Below are 16,521 nucleotides of genomic sequence, written 5' to 3' on the forward strand. Positions count from 1 at the left end.
TGTTAAAAGAAAGCTCATCATATTTGCTGGATTTGAACACCCAACCTCAGGCTTATAAATCAGTCACTTAAGCTGTCACACCACCAAGGAAACTCATGTGACACCCACTGAAACAGCAACACACATATCAATATAGAATATAGAATATAGTCAGAAAAAGCACATAAAAACTTCCGAAATAACCACGTGCAAGACTTTGATACTTAAAATGTTTAGGGAGAAATGGAATACTGGTGTGTATTTTTTCTTTAAAATGCCAATACCAGCAATATACAGTTTACATAATATGTTTATGTTCCTAAATTAATATCGTTTATGATATTCAGATGCGTTATGCTCCTATTCTTTCTATGCTCAGCTACTAAAATTTCCTTTTAGCATAAAATTCCATATAAATATTCAATAATAAGCAGATTAAAATGTGCACAGTAAAGAGATTAAATGATTAAATCTTTTCACTACCAACCAATGCACCACAAGTGCCCCTGTTGGTCATTTTGGCCAGCCAATCACGTACCGCGGTATGGCGCGGTGGCGCACATTTAGATGCCCGCAGTATGGGTTTGTACCATGCATTTTGAATGGCTGCATCTGTACATTGACCTTTTTATTAAGTGACAGACAAAAAGCAGGGCAATGATTTTCACTATACGCTGGTCGAAGAGGAGATACAAACCTCGAAGCCCAGCAGCAACAAAAAAAAAAAAATCTAGTGTATTCTCCTGTAACGGTACAAAATAGAACAATGTAGAGTACATAACGTGGTTATGTATCGGGAATATTTTCAAATGTTGCAATAATTGTACAGTATATGCTTTTGGGAACACATTCGTTTTCGAGCAGGTAATTGCTCACTTCTGCTGCTGTAGTGTGTTTTGGATTCTAAAGGCTCTCCCCGCATAGTTATTGACGATGAAAATGTCCCCGACAGACAAAAGGGTGTGAACTGTGCTTAACACAAACTCTGCTTTAACAGAGTAAGCAAGGTGTAAAGTGGCTTTCTGTTCAATTAAATAAAGCTACAGTACAGATTTTAAATTCTTCTAGCAATAATTTGCTGTTTGTCAAAATCAGCTACTTTGCAAGCAGTATACGACCTCTCAAAAGGTACCTTTTGTCTCATGTAAACTCAACAAAGGTTTATTTTTTATAATTCATGAAACCTGAACAATATGCCTCATTCATATTATCCTCCCCCCACCCCCCTGCCGAGTCTCGCCTCCTGCTGTTCCACACGCGCAAATCAGATCTACATATATAGACTGCCTTGCAAAAGTATTCTTCCTTTGTGCTCGGTTTTGCCGTTTTCCAAATAGTCTTTCAGTGAAAGGAACAATATTTCCATTGGATGATTCAGCTGGAGTTTTCACCCAGTTTATTCTCTCTGCTTAAAGCCTCGCCATTGCTGATGTGTTTTTCTTCATGGACTTCCTTCTTTGATTTAAACAGCCATTTTCACCCAAAAGGAACAAGAAAAGGAGCATTTTCAGAGAGCATTTAGTTTTTGTTTACATATAATAAGTGATTAGATTCATGAACAATCTAATTTCTTCTTCTTTTAAACAGTGAAATTCCAGCTGCAAAAAGATCGCACCAGAGACTAGAGCACTAGTTCTCCTTGTCATAGACTTTCAGCAAAGGGGGTGAATTAAGCAATGTCAAGTGCAATAATTCAGTGATCAGTAATAACATCTTAGAAATTTTAAGCTGAAAAAAATTAAGGCAAATGAAACCAAACAGAAAAAAACATGACCAGACAGTACAGAAGAGGGATGCAGAACACTTGCAAAAGCTTAGATATACAACAAATCACAGAAAGGTGTGTTACAAAAAAACATGTGAACCTGAAGCAGATTTGGCAGGGAATTAGGGGCTTGAATAATCAGGTGCATTTCTGGTAGGGAGACTATGAAGGATAGGATAGGATAGTCATAAAATTAGCACACATGAAAAACAGAGAAATTAGGAAAGAGAGCCCTTATATGAATAAATAGCAAACACGGTTTCATGGAAGGCTTCTCAAACAGTTGGACATTCAGGTAGATTGCTAGGGGAAAGCATTTGTAAATATATTTTGTTAAAGCAAGTCATTTTTTTGCAACACATCAAAGGCATTTTTCCAAGAAAATCATTTAGCCTTTGTCACTAATAAAACTACTAAATAAATATATAAATATAGAAATCTAAAGATTTTTTATTCAATGTTTGTATCAGGATGAACTAAGGACTTCATCCTTAACACACAGTAGTTACACAGTGCCTTTAGTTCCATCTATTTTCTAAACTCTTTATCCTTTACAGAGTAGCTGGAGTCTATCCCAGCAAGAAGTGGATGCAAGGCAAAATACACTCTGGACATAGTGTCAGTCCATCACAGGGCAGACAAACAGACACAATACACACTTAAACCAGGGTGAGTATTCCCATAAGCCAATTAACCTACCAGTATGTTTTGGACTACAGGAGGAAATTAGATTACCTGGAGAAAACCCACATGAACCCAGAGATAACATGCAAACTCCACACATACAATACCTCAGGAATTGAAGCTAGGGCCTCAGCACGGCAAGATAACAAAGCTAATCACTGCACCACCATTAAAAATGGATGGATATGTTAGTCATCTTTCTAGTTCAAAGAGGTTCATGCATAATTTAATTTTGAAAGCCTCAGAGACATCTGGTGCTACATTGAAAAAAACACTGTGCCATCCGATTCCTTAGCTAATATATTTAAGTTTTATAAACAGTTAAGATTGTTATTAACTGTTGATTGTTAGCAAAATATTTTAAATTATATTTTACCCCATTTTTTCTTTATTAATTTTGTATTTTACTTATTATCTGATTATTAGCAGATTTAACATACATTTAAACAATGATTTGTAAATTAATTTTTTTACAAGATGCAGAAAAAGTGCAACAATTTCTTAGTGCTCATTTTAATATTATTGAATACTAATAATTTATGTTCACACCTGACTTTCTCATTTAGATGTACTTAAAACGTTGAAGTAAGTGTGCTATAACATTTAGAAATATAATTGAGAATAGTTCAATAAAAACGATCACAATCAAATCTTTCCATGTGTGATGCCATTAGGAAGTACAATAAGCTCCTGCTTTGTTTAAAGATAGTATGATCTAAATGGTGAGAAAGGTATGCTTTCAGTTAATTAAGGGACTTGGAAGACAAAGATAACGATTTACGATTTGTTTTATTTTTAAAAACTAAGTGATTAATGCAGCCGTGATTGGTGCCATTCGCACTCCGTGCTTTAGAAAGCTCACTCATGTTGTGCTCCTCCTCTCTCTCTCCCTGATTGGGAAAAAAGACCTGCTGATCTGTCCTACACAACAGGAAGAGAAGAGAATGTGATTTTTCCTGTATGGCGTTTATGAAATTAAAGTATTTTAAACATTTAATTCAAAAGTAAAAATCTTACACCCTACACAAAGATTCTAAGCTGATCAAGAGGAAGAAAAATCACCCATTTTTCCAGCATAAAAGTTTTTTTAACTATATAAACTAGTTTTTTTACAGCATGTTAAAACCAGAGCCCACTGTAAGCTACCAAGTTAAAGACTTTGATGCACAAAATATTTATGCATAATTAAATTATTTATTAAGAAGGTGGAAGGATGTGTACTTTTGTCCAACTGAGCAATCTTGCTTTTATAAAATATACATGTTTAATGTTTAACATGCTGTAATACACCGTTTAAAAAAGCCTAAACAGTATGCAACTTAAATTCTTAATTGGAAAAAGATTGTCCCTCAGCAGTGATTCGAAACCAGGCTTTTTCTGGCGACAGCTCAAATGCTGTAGATAAGACGTTAATCTTTATTAGCTCCACCTGGCGGTTTTACAAGGTACTTCTGGGTACTATTATCCAATTTAAAAAAACATGTGGTGTGTTGCGCTACGTCCGCCACAGTTTTAACGCAGCGTACCTCGCTCATTTTAAATGGCTGGATCTGTAAGTGCACCATCTATGCTTCCATTTCAGCTAAGAAGGTAACTAGAATTAGGTGCTACTAAATAAGCGCACATGATTAGTGATCATCAGGAAGAGCTTTCACCTGTATATAAAATCAAGAGGCTTTGTCTGTTTCTGATAGAAGTGCTAATCTGCCTTTCAATCATGCTGCCCTGGGAATGTGCCAAGGAAACTATCCGAGGGTTTACAGAGGAGAAAGACATTGCCCTGCTTTTTTATCTATTACAGATAACTATATATATGATATTTTTTGTGTTAAATTAAATTAGATTCTGGTAAATTGTACTCAATTATTCAAACCAATTACAGTTTTTATTCAAATAGTGAATCAATTTATTTATAATTCAGTTACAATTTAGCTAGAACTACATTTATTATTAAGATGAATATTTAACATACTGTGATATTTAAAATTAATAAGAAAGTCAATGTAGTATATGTATTATTTATTATTTTTTATTATAAGAGAGTCTTTATTATCTCCAGGAGGCAATTTGTAAAAAAGAAAGTATAATTTGTGCACTGGCCAGGAATTGAACCGAGGCCTACAATGTGGCACACTAGAATTCTAGCGCTGAACCATCAATGCTTCATTCTGATTGGATAACTGAATTTGTGGGACAGTATGGGGCCTTTGGGAATGTACTGTAAATCCATGAATGTGTAAGGTGACAAGACGTTGGTGTTTTAAATGTTCAATTTATATAATGTTTGACTGAAACCTCTGAAAGTTTGTAAGCAACTGTGAGTTAGTTCCCCGCAACTGGCTGTATCACCTGTATTTGTGTCCTGTGTCACTAAATTACAACATCAGGAAAACAGAATATCACTGTTTTCTTATATTTCATGTTTTTTCACTCTTGTAAAATAAACCATTTAAAATTAGAGGTTACTGTATGTGTGTGTGAACTGGACTTCTCAGTATCAATGCACCACCAGATTTGTTTTCTTTCAAAGCTCCAATGTTTAAAAGACAGCTCCTTGTGAATTTTAACAAATTTTATTTAAATCATATTTAGACATTTTTAGACTGCTTAGCTTTTTGCATATGCACAATCATCAATTCAAATTGGAAAATTACTGTTCAACGGGTATTTATGCGAAATACCTGCGTAAGACCATGTGAAGCAGAATATCACAAACTCAAAATAGGTTACAGTCACAGTATGCATCTTGTGTGAGAATTGGATTCAACCTCTTTAATTAATCTGTGTACAATAAAAAATGATTCTGTTAATGTTGTCTTTTAACGGCTAAAACAGAAAATCTTACCTAAAGATATAGGAGACATATTTAATTTTCCTATTCACGCAAATGTGTGTATTCCAAAACAAAATATCCACCCTCATTACATACAGAAATTAGGTACACTAACTAACCAGAGTGTGTTACAAAGAGCAACGTTTTTGATCCTTCGGATGAGACGTAAAAACAGAAAATCTTACCTAAAGATATAGGAGACATATTTAATTTTCCTATTCACGCAAATGTGTGTATTCCAAAACAAAATATCCACCCTCATTACATACAGAAATTAGGTACACTAACTAACCAGAGTGTGTTACAAAGAGCAACGTTTTTGCTCCTTCGGATGAGACGTAAAACCGAGGTCCTGACTCTCTGTGGTCATTAAAAATCCCAGGGCGTTTCTCGAAAAGAGTAGGGGTGTAACGGTGTCCTGGCCAAATTTCCCATTGGCCCTTATCAATCATGGCCTCCTAACAATCCCCCTCTATGAATTGGCAAGTGGAGAGATCTGTCTTTAGCTCACCAGGCTGGGTCCATGTTGAGTGATGTGGGAGTCCCAGGTTTGAGCCCCCAACGGTGCAGGGCTGACCTAATGCGGCAAGGGCGCCCACCTGAACCCCCGTTGCGTTACAATACTCTATGTAATTAACAACAGATAATTCTATTAAACAGGGGAGTGTGACCATATTAGTCTATACAATATTGTGATATAATGTAGTTTGTCATTTTGAGTTGTGGTGGCAACATGGCAACAACATCCTGTCTCAACAGCATAATCACTCACTGAGTCCCATAGATCTGTAAGCCTAACTCATAGCAAATGACAACTGCCTCCAGAGCTCTCATTCTCCTTCCCTCTTATACAGGAGCCTAGACAAAGTCTGAAAAACCTTTTTCCTTCTGGTTGCTCTTAACCTTCTCAATTCCAAGGGAGTGGCCGATTCCACACAGAGCCTACCGAATCTGTTCCTTTCCTCATACAGTATATATATTCCTCATATACTGTATCTAATGTCCAAATTAAGCACAGTTATGATTCATTTTAAACTACCTTTTCTTATTAAACAAGTGTCTTCCCAGAACAAACTGTGTTGAAATGTTAATACATCTATAAGACAGTTATATTCCTTTTATCACTTTATAACTGATTAAAACAATAATCAAAGTAATCAAAGTGAGAATGTTCTGTTTTGAGACACATGTACTATGATACAGTAAGTCTAACAAGAAGAACTGTTTGGTAGTGAGAGCTGGCTTTGGAAGGGGCATCCTTAAATAAAGTATAAATAAATATGAATTATATTTGTATAATATAAAACATAGACATTTGTCAGTCCAAGGGCTGAATGTTTTAAAAGGAATACTAACTACTCAAAGGTACATAAAGATGAGCATGGATGGGAATCCTGAATGTGAAAAACTTACTACATAGTCCAAACAGCATTAACCTGCAGTCACATTGTTTGCTTATTCCTTTCTGGATAATTATTTTAACCTTGAGTTGTATTGTTTAACCACATTAGCAGTGTCAGTATGGAGCACTCTAGGATACATAGATATCCAACAAACCTCCCCAATGTCTGGATACTGGATACAACACTATTACTGTAACTGTCAAGTGCCTTTTTTAACCAATGACAATATACTAAGTTTATTAGTGCTTATCCCCAAAGGGGTGGTTGCATTTGAATCCAACCTCTGAAGGATCAACTTTACATTGAAATATTTTTTATTACAGTATATGCCATTTGCAAGGAGGACAGTCTTCACATTACTAAAACTGCATATGTGTTCTAGCAGCTGTCTTTTTGTTCCCATTAGTTTCTTAGCCTAGGAACAGATTGTGTATCAAAGACTGAATGTCTCCTGAAGAAATAACAGAACCTCAGAGGTGTTAGCTTGACTCTACAAAAAAAAAAAACAACCAATTCTACAGGTGAAATTAGATTCCTTTCAAACCTCCATCTTAGTTAGCTTTGTTTGCTTTAAAGCCTTAAACGCCTCCAATCTGTTTTGATTTCTACTATTACTACAGAAGCAGGCACCTAGAATGCCATCAAAATTCACATTAGCAGAAAGAGCACTGTGGTATGCTATCATTCTGTTTAACATGCTGAATTCAGCCCTCAAGAGAAGATCCATAAGTGGCACTTGAATTATGTTAGATGTTACTGAAACCATAGTTTCATTCAATGTTTTTGTTAGTCTCATAATCATAGTTCTTGAAAACATAACATATTGTATATAAACATATAAAATACATAGCCTAACTACCATTTTACATGGCTGTACATTTTCTAAAAGGGGATTACATGCTCTGAATCGAGCTTACTGTAGATCTATTAGATTGAAAACTCTTGCATTAGACTGCTATGTATTGTATTTCTAGGTCTACTTGTTAAAATCAGTTTAATATGAAATAATGTAACTACTGTAAATGAACATTTTGGTATCTAGAAACAAAAATAACCAAAATATAATCATGTTTTCGAAATTTATTAACAATAAAAAATAAAGTACAAAATAGTATTCTTCATAATTCTTCAACTTCTTTAACTCTTATATAATCACACTTGTTGTGATTATATAGGGAAAGTTTTGTCATGCTCATGGAACCCAGAGTGACAAGTGCTAAGTTGCAAAATTCTTGCCTTTCATGCAGGAGGTCTGGGTTTGATCCCACCCAATATGCAAGCTGTATTTCTAATAAATTGTCTCTTGGGAATAATAATGACTCCATAATAATAAAATATTATACTGTGAATAATATGTAGCCATATATTTTTTTTTATTAATTTTAATTAGCATAAATGAGCATATGTCATTTTATATAGAATACTATGTACTGTATATGGGATAAGTGATTTGAGCAAAAGACAAGCCTTCAGGTTTTACTATTCCCAATCCAGACTGTGCCCATTGATACATAAATTGTTATAACAAAGCTGACTCTCTTCTGCTGTGTCTTGACACTGGGTGACAGTTTTGATCCATTTTATTTTTAATTTTGAAACAGCAAATGGTGAGACCACCATTGTGGAACACACCTAAAGTCCAAAATCCAGCACTGAATCCACCTGTTCCTTATTAATTACTCCACTTAGTCTGTGGTGTCTGCACTGGTCCTATCCGCACATGACCACTGTAACTAACTTTTAACTGCTTTGCTCTTGTTTTTTTATTTCAGTTTTATTTCTGTAGTGTATTTCAATTGCAGTTTTATTGTATTTCTCTTTAGTGCATTTTTAGTACACGTGGGACCAATGTGTATTCAGTTTTTCTCTTTAAAAGAGACCACCACAAATAAGTTCAATATAGACAGTAATAAACTGCTTTAGGTGATTAAGAGACTAGTTGGAATGAAAAACTTCAAACACACCAGCTCACCAGGAGAAGACATGGAAAACCATGCCTTAGAGGTTGCCAGCCACTATCTAACTGGGTGAACACAAAGTGTAATGTGGAGCTACACCATGAATGTGGTGGCGTTACATTACAGGGCACTCACCTACATAAATTCACACACCATGCCCACAGAGGATAATTTAGAGATGGCATTTACCTGGGCAGCAGGTTTTGGGACAATGGAAGGAAACTGGCACTGGAAGGAAACCCAAACAGAAATAGGAAGTAAACATAAAATCTATACAAAAGACACCCCAGTCAGGAACCCAGGACCGAAAAACTGTAAGGGAGCAGCACTACACCATACTGCAGCTCTAAAAAGATGGATAATGTACTGAAAATCTGTTCAGTATTTCAACTTAAAATGCTAAAATGTATTTCATTTCTTATTGTCTGTTTTATGTCTAGTATGTATATATCTTCCTAAAAGTTATTTCTTAAATTTCTAACCTCATTTAACAGGCAAGGGACCTTTTCCTGTGTGTGTTGTAAAAATTGTATTTATACAATGAGATGTATATTCATATCATTGCAGAAGAAATTTTGATGGTCTACATAAACACTTAACAATATGAACTGTGCCATTTACATCTTATATTTGGAGATACAGAAATGTCTTAATATGAATATTTCTCTTGCAGTTCATGAATTACACACACAGTTACTTGCGAGGTTATTTAGACTTAAATGTGATTTAGACTTATTGAATATATGTGAAACTGAAGCCTTCACAATTATGGAGAGGCTCTTTTCTAAAGCTCTTTACAAGAAACAATGCTCAATCTTAATTCTGAAGATCTGTGTACCATCACTGTCACTGACATCAGACTGTTACCCACTCCACACAATTCTCTTTGTGGAGTGGATAATGCTGATGTGCTCTTTCTGTGTAAGGAATGCTGTAGCACTCATTATGATACAGAGAGATACTGTAGCTAAAATGGAAAAAAGATAAAGCCTTTTTCTCAACTTAATTTTTTAATCCACTGAATTTTTCTTCAGCTTAATGCAGCCTTTCTTGACTTCAATTTAAAATGCTCTTGACTGATTATTGAAGCAGGGAGAGCAGCTGAGTCTGTTCTTGTTAGATATATGTTATTTTCAACCTGCAATACAGAATGTAGAATACAGAATGTAGGCTTGCATTACAGTAACAGTCTAAATTATCACCCTTTGTTGTTCCTTGCCTGAGTCTTTTCAGAAAAAAAGGATTCAATTTTATAACATTTTCATAATTTACATATTTATAATAATTGCATTCTGGACACTCCACTCAAAGCGCAGATAATGGGGACTCCCCTCCACCACCACCAATGTGCAGCATCCACGTGGATGATGCGACGGCAGCCATAGTGCATCAGAACACTCACCACACATCAGCTATCAGTGGGGAAGAGGACAGAGTAATGAAGCCAGTTCATGGATGGGGATTATTAGGAGGCAATGATTAGATAGGGCCAATGGGAAATTTGGCCAGGACGCCGGGGTTGCACCCCTACTCTTATAGAGAAACGTCCTGGGATTTTTAAGGACCACAGAAAGTCAGGACCTCGGTTTTCATCTCATCCGAAGGACGGTGCCTTTTTACAGTATAGTGTCCCCTTCACTATAGTGGGCCATTAGGACCCATACAGACTGCAGGGTGAGCACCCCCTGCTGCCCCCACTAACACCTCTTCCAGCAGTACCTTTAGTTTTTCCCTGGTACTGACCAGGCTCACACCTGCTTAGCTTCAGTGGGTTGCCAGTTATGATTTGCAGGATGATATGGCTGCTGGCTTATTAATAAACAACATTTATGCCAAGCTCTAAATGAATAGTGACCTACTGGATTTGTTTCTTTAAAAAAAATATCAGAATCACTTTTTTTCGATTAATCCACCTTATTCTCTTTTCGGCTCATGGTGGGAGGGGAAATGGTGAATGAGGAAGTTTAGGCAAAAAAATTTTAGCAGCCAGCTTTTGAGCCATACTTTTAACACATCATAGACTATGCAGTACAGTACAAGAGGTTCAGTGCTGATTGGAGGATTGGTGTTTCTCACACTGACAGTACCACATGCCTGCATAAAATGGGAAGTCATAGATGTCACAGTGTTATCAGGGGCTGAGAGAGCCCTGTCTAACTCATCGCAACACACTGCTTGTTGAGAAGACAGACAGCTAAAGCCACTGCCAGTTTCAACACTGGTCCTCATAATAGTATCCATTAACATGATAGGAAAGCAAATTGAAAAATGAATTGATCCTGAGGACTAAAAAGTGATCTAAGCATATTGTGCAGGCTAAAGTCATAATGATCAAACATGAAATCAGCATATACTTGTGTTGGTGCTCCTGTCTCTCTAAATACCTTAATCTAAATATAAACTACAGTACTTATTGAACCCAGTCCTACAAATTAATGAAAATTACATTCAATGACTATTACTAAATAGGTCAAATCATATCCCAACCAAAAATGAGTTTTTTATAAAAAAATCCATAGAAGCTGTACAGTACTGGCACTTAGTATCTGAAACACAAGACGTCTGAGAGTCAATACAGTAGAGCCCCGAAGAGTGTGTGGGACTTATCATAATTTGTGCACATATGGAACATTTTGTTTCTGCTGCGAGTGGGAGAGAAATTTGATCTACTGATCTAAGCACCTGGGACCAGGTAATTAGATATTAGATATAGTACTCATAACCTTTTAATTTGCAAAGGATGTACTGATAGCCCAGATTTAGGAATCGACTTTCTCAATTTATCAGTAACAATCAAACAACTTAAACTCCTGTAAATTAACACATGTGCTGCATTTCAGTAAAGCCTGTAAAAGCACTAATGTAGCATTGTAGAATGCAGAGCAGAAGGAACAGTTATCAACATTCTTTTTAGATATAGTAACTTGAACTAAAGTAATTGAAAGTTTTTTTTTTGTTTTTGATAGGCTTTTTACATTTCTCTTTTTTTTTAAATTGTAATGGATGTTTAAAACCGAGTTGGGTTTTGTGAGTGGTATTGTGTACAAAGTAGAAATTAATTTAATCAAATATTGAGTATGTGGTCCTCAATTGCATTAATTGGTAGACATGGTTGACAATCTTGTAGATATTGGTGGGATTAAGACAGAGAAAACAGTCCTGGTCCAAGTCAAGGTATCTGTTGATACCAAGTAGCTGTTGAAATATTTGTCAGAGTCATTTATAGCATCTTTCCAAATGTGTTCTCCTGACACAAACTGTCTGTCTTATGTAAGAAACCCCTTCAACAGCAAGGCAAGATTATACTTGAAAAGGACTGAAAAAACAGAAGAACTGCATGTGAACTGAACTAAAGATTAATTCACTGACAAAATAAAAAATATGCATGTATTTGTGATGTTTGCTAAATAAATCGGAGCTCAAAATCCACCATTCTAAAAATTATTATTTAATTATAACATTTGTTATTAAATTATAACATTTACATGTAAATGTAATTATGGGCAAAATATAATATCAGTCTTATATAACATTTTTGTTTGTTTTGACCTATTATTATAACGTGGGCAGCATCTGTTCCATTTTTCATCCCCTGACAGTGCCCTATAATTCAGTTCTACTGTAGGTTGTCAAAACGTTTACCAAGACTGAGTGGCTTTGTGATAATTGATTTGTATACTTGTTTTACATTATTGGATTAAAAAACATAAAAAATAATGAAAACAAAACTGTGCATTTCTATTAAGAATGTAGTGTGAAAATGACACTTATTTTACTTATATCTGGTCCTATATTGTTGTTGTGTTTGGGTATCCAAGCATCCATTAATTTCACCACTAGGTGGAATTCTTTAATTCCAAAAATTATGTGATCATTTTTAGTGTCTAATTGCCCAGTACTTACAATTTGTTATTTTTACACTATATGTGGATGGAAAGGTGAGCCAATAAGCAAGGGTGTCATTAATCTAATTTCTGACACTGCGCGCTTATTTCTTTCAGTTGTAGCTCCTCATATTGATCACTAACCGACCTTTGTGCTCCTGTGAGACACATACTGCAAACGAAAAATGGGTCTGTTTTTATCTTGCTGTGTCACATTATCACTACATGATTCACACGCAACTCACTCTGCTGGAAATCCCACTTAATATCCTCTTAACTACCTCTTCACCTTGATAAAAGCCAACACATGCAACGGGCACAAAATCCAAATAAATAACTTTTGTACCATTGAAAAGACCTGAAAGACCTTATCTCCAGACACAGATAATTAATATTTCAAGAGGAACACTTTAAAAATTATATTTATTATTCTGTATTTAATAAAGATCTCCTGCAGTTGCAGATCCAAATTTAATCAAAAGTATACAGAGCATCAAAATAAACTTATTATTAGTTGTTTTTGGCATAATTTTTTAATTTGATTATTACTGTGGTACACTTGAGTGACCTGCATTATCACCTCTTAAGTTAAAGAGACCAAATAATGCAAAGCCTGGTAAAAAATGAAGAATGAAAAGCAATGGAAGAAATAATTATATCCTGCTTATAAAGAGAACAACACTTTGTGCCATTGGTTGATGGTACCACAGCAGGACTTACTGTACCACTTACTGTACCACTGCCTCTTTAGCAAGATTTTGTGTAGACCACCCTGATAGACATCACAGTGTGGAAAAAACATGCATAACAATAAAATAATTGTTCTGAACAATAAACCAAATGATGGTGAGATCCATGTCTGATAGTTTGAGCTGAAGTGTCTGTTACAGAACTCCACTTGTAGAGATATTTTCAACCTAACTATACTGTACCTCACTACATTAACGAATTCCTATAACTTAATTTGGTTTTGGTTCACTCTGATGTGACAACATTCCAGCTGCTCATTAAAATTACTTTCTTGCGACATAACATAACAGTTGCCATGCCATGGACACTTGCCAAACTTGAGCAACATTGAACGTTTTTGGGATCAGTTCAGACATGCGACACATGTCTGCCCAAGCTCTATGAGAGGGATGCTCTGTTGATGAAAAATCGTTATCATTGTAACGACTTTACCTAGAGTATGTCATGTCTCTTCATAATGTTAGTGTGTCATGTGACTTCATAAGTCAGTGTTCCTGCTTCAAAAATATTTTATCATTTTCCTAGTAACAAGATGTATGGATTTGCAGCAGTTTTAAATTTCTTTTTATGTGGAATATGTAAGGTATCTTCCAGCAGCACCTTTGTTTTTCCCCAGGAGGTCTCCCATCCAGGTACAGACCAGGCTCACACCTGCTTCGGTTCAGTGGGTCGCTAGCTATGAGTTGCAGGGTGATATGGCTGCTATATGCCAGCTTGGATATCACTCTGCAACTCACAACTGGCAACCCACTGAGCCTGGTCAGTACCTGGATGGGAAACCTCCTGGGAAAAACTAAGGTTGCTGCTGGAAGAGGTGTTAGTGGGGCCAGCAGGGGACGCTCACCCTGTGGTCTATGTGGGTCCTAATGCCCCACTATAGTGACAGGGACACTATACTGTAAACAGGCGCCGTCCTTCGGATGAGAAGTAAAACCGAGGTCCTGACTCTCTGTGGTCATTAAAAATCCCAGGGCGTTTCTCGAAAAGAGTAGGGGTGTAACCCCGGCGTGCTGGCCAAATTTCCCATTGGCCCTTACCATTCATGGCCTCCTAAAAATCCCCATCTATGAATTGGCTTCATTACTCTACTCTCCTCCCCACTAATAGCTGATGTGTGGTGAGCGTTCTGGCGCACTATGGCTGCCGTCGCATCATCCAGGTGGATGCTGCACATTGGTGGTGGTGAAGGGGAGTCCCCATTACCTGTAAAGCGCTTTGAGTGGAGTGTCCAGAAAAGTGCTATTTAAGTGTAAGCAATTACTAATTATTATTATTATTATTATTATATGCATATAAGCCTTCTACTGTAAGGAATAATTAATGTTGTCACATAATGAAATATTGCACTCATATAATGAAATATGGCAATTTGGGCTCATTGGATCCCATATTGTCAAGGTTGGCATCCCTCCCCCAGGGGGCACTCTTATCATTAGTGATGATCTTCCCATGACACATACAGTGTTAATAGTAAAATATATATTGTAGGTAGAAACAGGTACCATGTAATTTTCCATGTGCAACACAAGTCACTAGAAATCTTTTAAAAAAATATAAACATAGATAGCAAACAGAAAGAAGCTCAAACTAGGTCAAAAATGGAAATATTGAGTCTGAAGTCAGGGCAGTCTTCAATTACCTTTCATTTCTAGGCAGAACACTACTGTATGCTATGAGCACATGCTACTGACATAAATTATGTATGCTGTATATTAAACACTGCAGCTTTGCTTTATAAAATTTACATAAATCTCAGAGTATGTCCCAATAGATTTAGGATCCTAAACTGGGGATATTTAGTCAATGATAGAAATTGCTATGTTTATTTCTAAAACAGATTAGCCACATGAGAAATGTTGTTTTAACCAACTTCATAAATTACAGACTCAGCACTAGCATTTTGTTAAATGAAACATAATCCTTTGATGGATGTGTTAGTTTTTAAAGCATATTGAAGAGATGCAATGAAACATTGAAATTAGTCACTACACTTCTTGCACTAATAAAGTTTGCTTCTATTGTTGTACCATTTGGGTTCTGGGTAGGTTTTGTAATGTTAAAGTCACATTGCAGATTGCACTACAGGCTAAAGTCTTCTGCATCATTGTAATATAAATCTAGTAGAAATATGGGACTGAATATGGGACTATATAATTATGTACTGTATACAGTACATATACACAAGACAAATTAATAATTACTGTATATATCCACATTTATAAAGAAATGTTCTATTCCTACAATCCCTGTAACTGTTAATGGAACTAATATTAATATGGCACTATTATCAATTATAAATTAACTTACAATCTTGACTTACAAATTGGAATGCCAACATGGAGACACGTTATTTAAAGGCACAACAAAGGTTGTATTTTTCAAAGAAGTGAAGGAGTTTTAATATACAGTGGAAAGCACAATGTTGATACTTTTATATATTCATTTTTTAGATATACAGTATTCAGTTTAATTCATGGCATCCTAAACATTTGTATTCAGAGTAGGGGACATGTCTTGTCCTTACAGAACAAAAATAAGATGAACAAATAGGACAGGTGGTAAGAATACCAGTTTATCATTAGAATATACGCTATCACTGGAATTGTCTCATGGAGTGACATATTATTAATCTTGCACATAATCATGATCTTATCCATTCTTTTTAGAATATACTCTTGTAATCTCTAGAACAAATACCAGATCCCCTGTATAAAGACTAAGACAGCCAGCAGCTGTAGATTTCTAGTGACTTGTATTGCACATGGAAAATTACATGGCACCTGTTTCTACTTATATATTTTACAATAATAAGGGATCTGAGCCTAAATTCCCATATTTCATTATATGACTGCAATATTTAATTATGTGACAAAATTACTTTTGAAAAACATTAATTATGTTGGCATGCATACAGCACCCATATCACCCTGCAACTCACAACTAGCTAAGCAGGTGTGAGCCTGGTCAATATCTGGATGGGAGACCTCCTTGGAAAAACTAAGGTTGCTGCTGGAAGAGGTGCTAGGGGGTCCAGCAGGGAGCACTCACCCTGCAGTTTGTGTGGGTCCTAATAACCCAGTACAGTGTTGGGGACGCTATACTTTATAAAGGCACTATCCTTCAGATGAGATATAAAACCAACATCCTGACTCTCTGTGGTAATAAAAAAAATGGGCATTTCTTAAAAAGAGTAGGGGTGTAACCCTGGCATCTTGACCAAATTTCCTATTGGCCTTTACCAATCGTGGCATCATAATAATCCCAA

The 16,521-nt window shown here is 35.9% G+C and overlaps 1 protein-coding gene across 2 annotated transcripts in view; it reads right to left on the reverse strand.

Moving 5' to 3' along the window:
• The window catches only part of chrm2a (cholinergic receptor, muscarinic 2a), a 202,434-nt gene that overhangs the window by 42,910 nt on the left and 143,003 nt on the right, over positions 1–16,521 (reverse strand). The window contains exon 2 of one of the 2 annotated variants that reach the window (XM_088646916.1): positions 8,812–8,850. The exons of the other annotated variant lie outside the window; for it this stretch is intronic. The gene's annotated coding sequence lies outside the window, so the exon portion shown is untranslated. The remainder of the gene's footprint in view (positions 1–8,811; positions 8,851–16,521) is intronic. 2 annotated transcript variants of the gene reach the window in all.

This window comes from Lepisosteus platostomus, chromosome 9 (assembly GCF_059453375.1).
Source record: "Lepisosteus platostomus isolate fLepPlt1 chromosome 9, fLepPlt1.hap1, whole genome shotgun sequence".
Classification (NCBI taxonomy): Eukaryota; Metazoa; Chordata; class Actinopteri; order Semionotiformes; family Lepisosteidae; genus Lepisosteus; species Lepisosteus platostomus.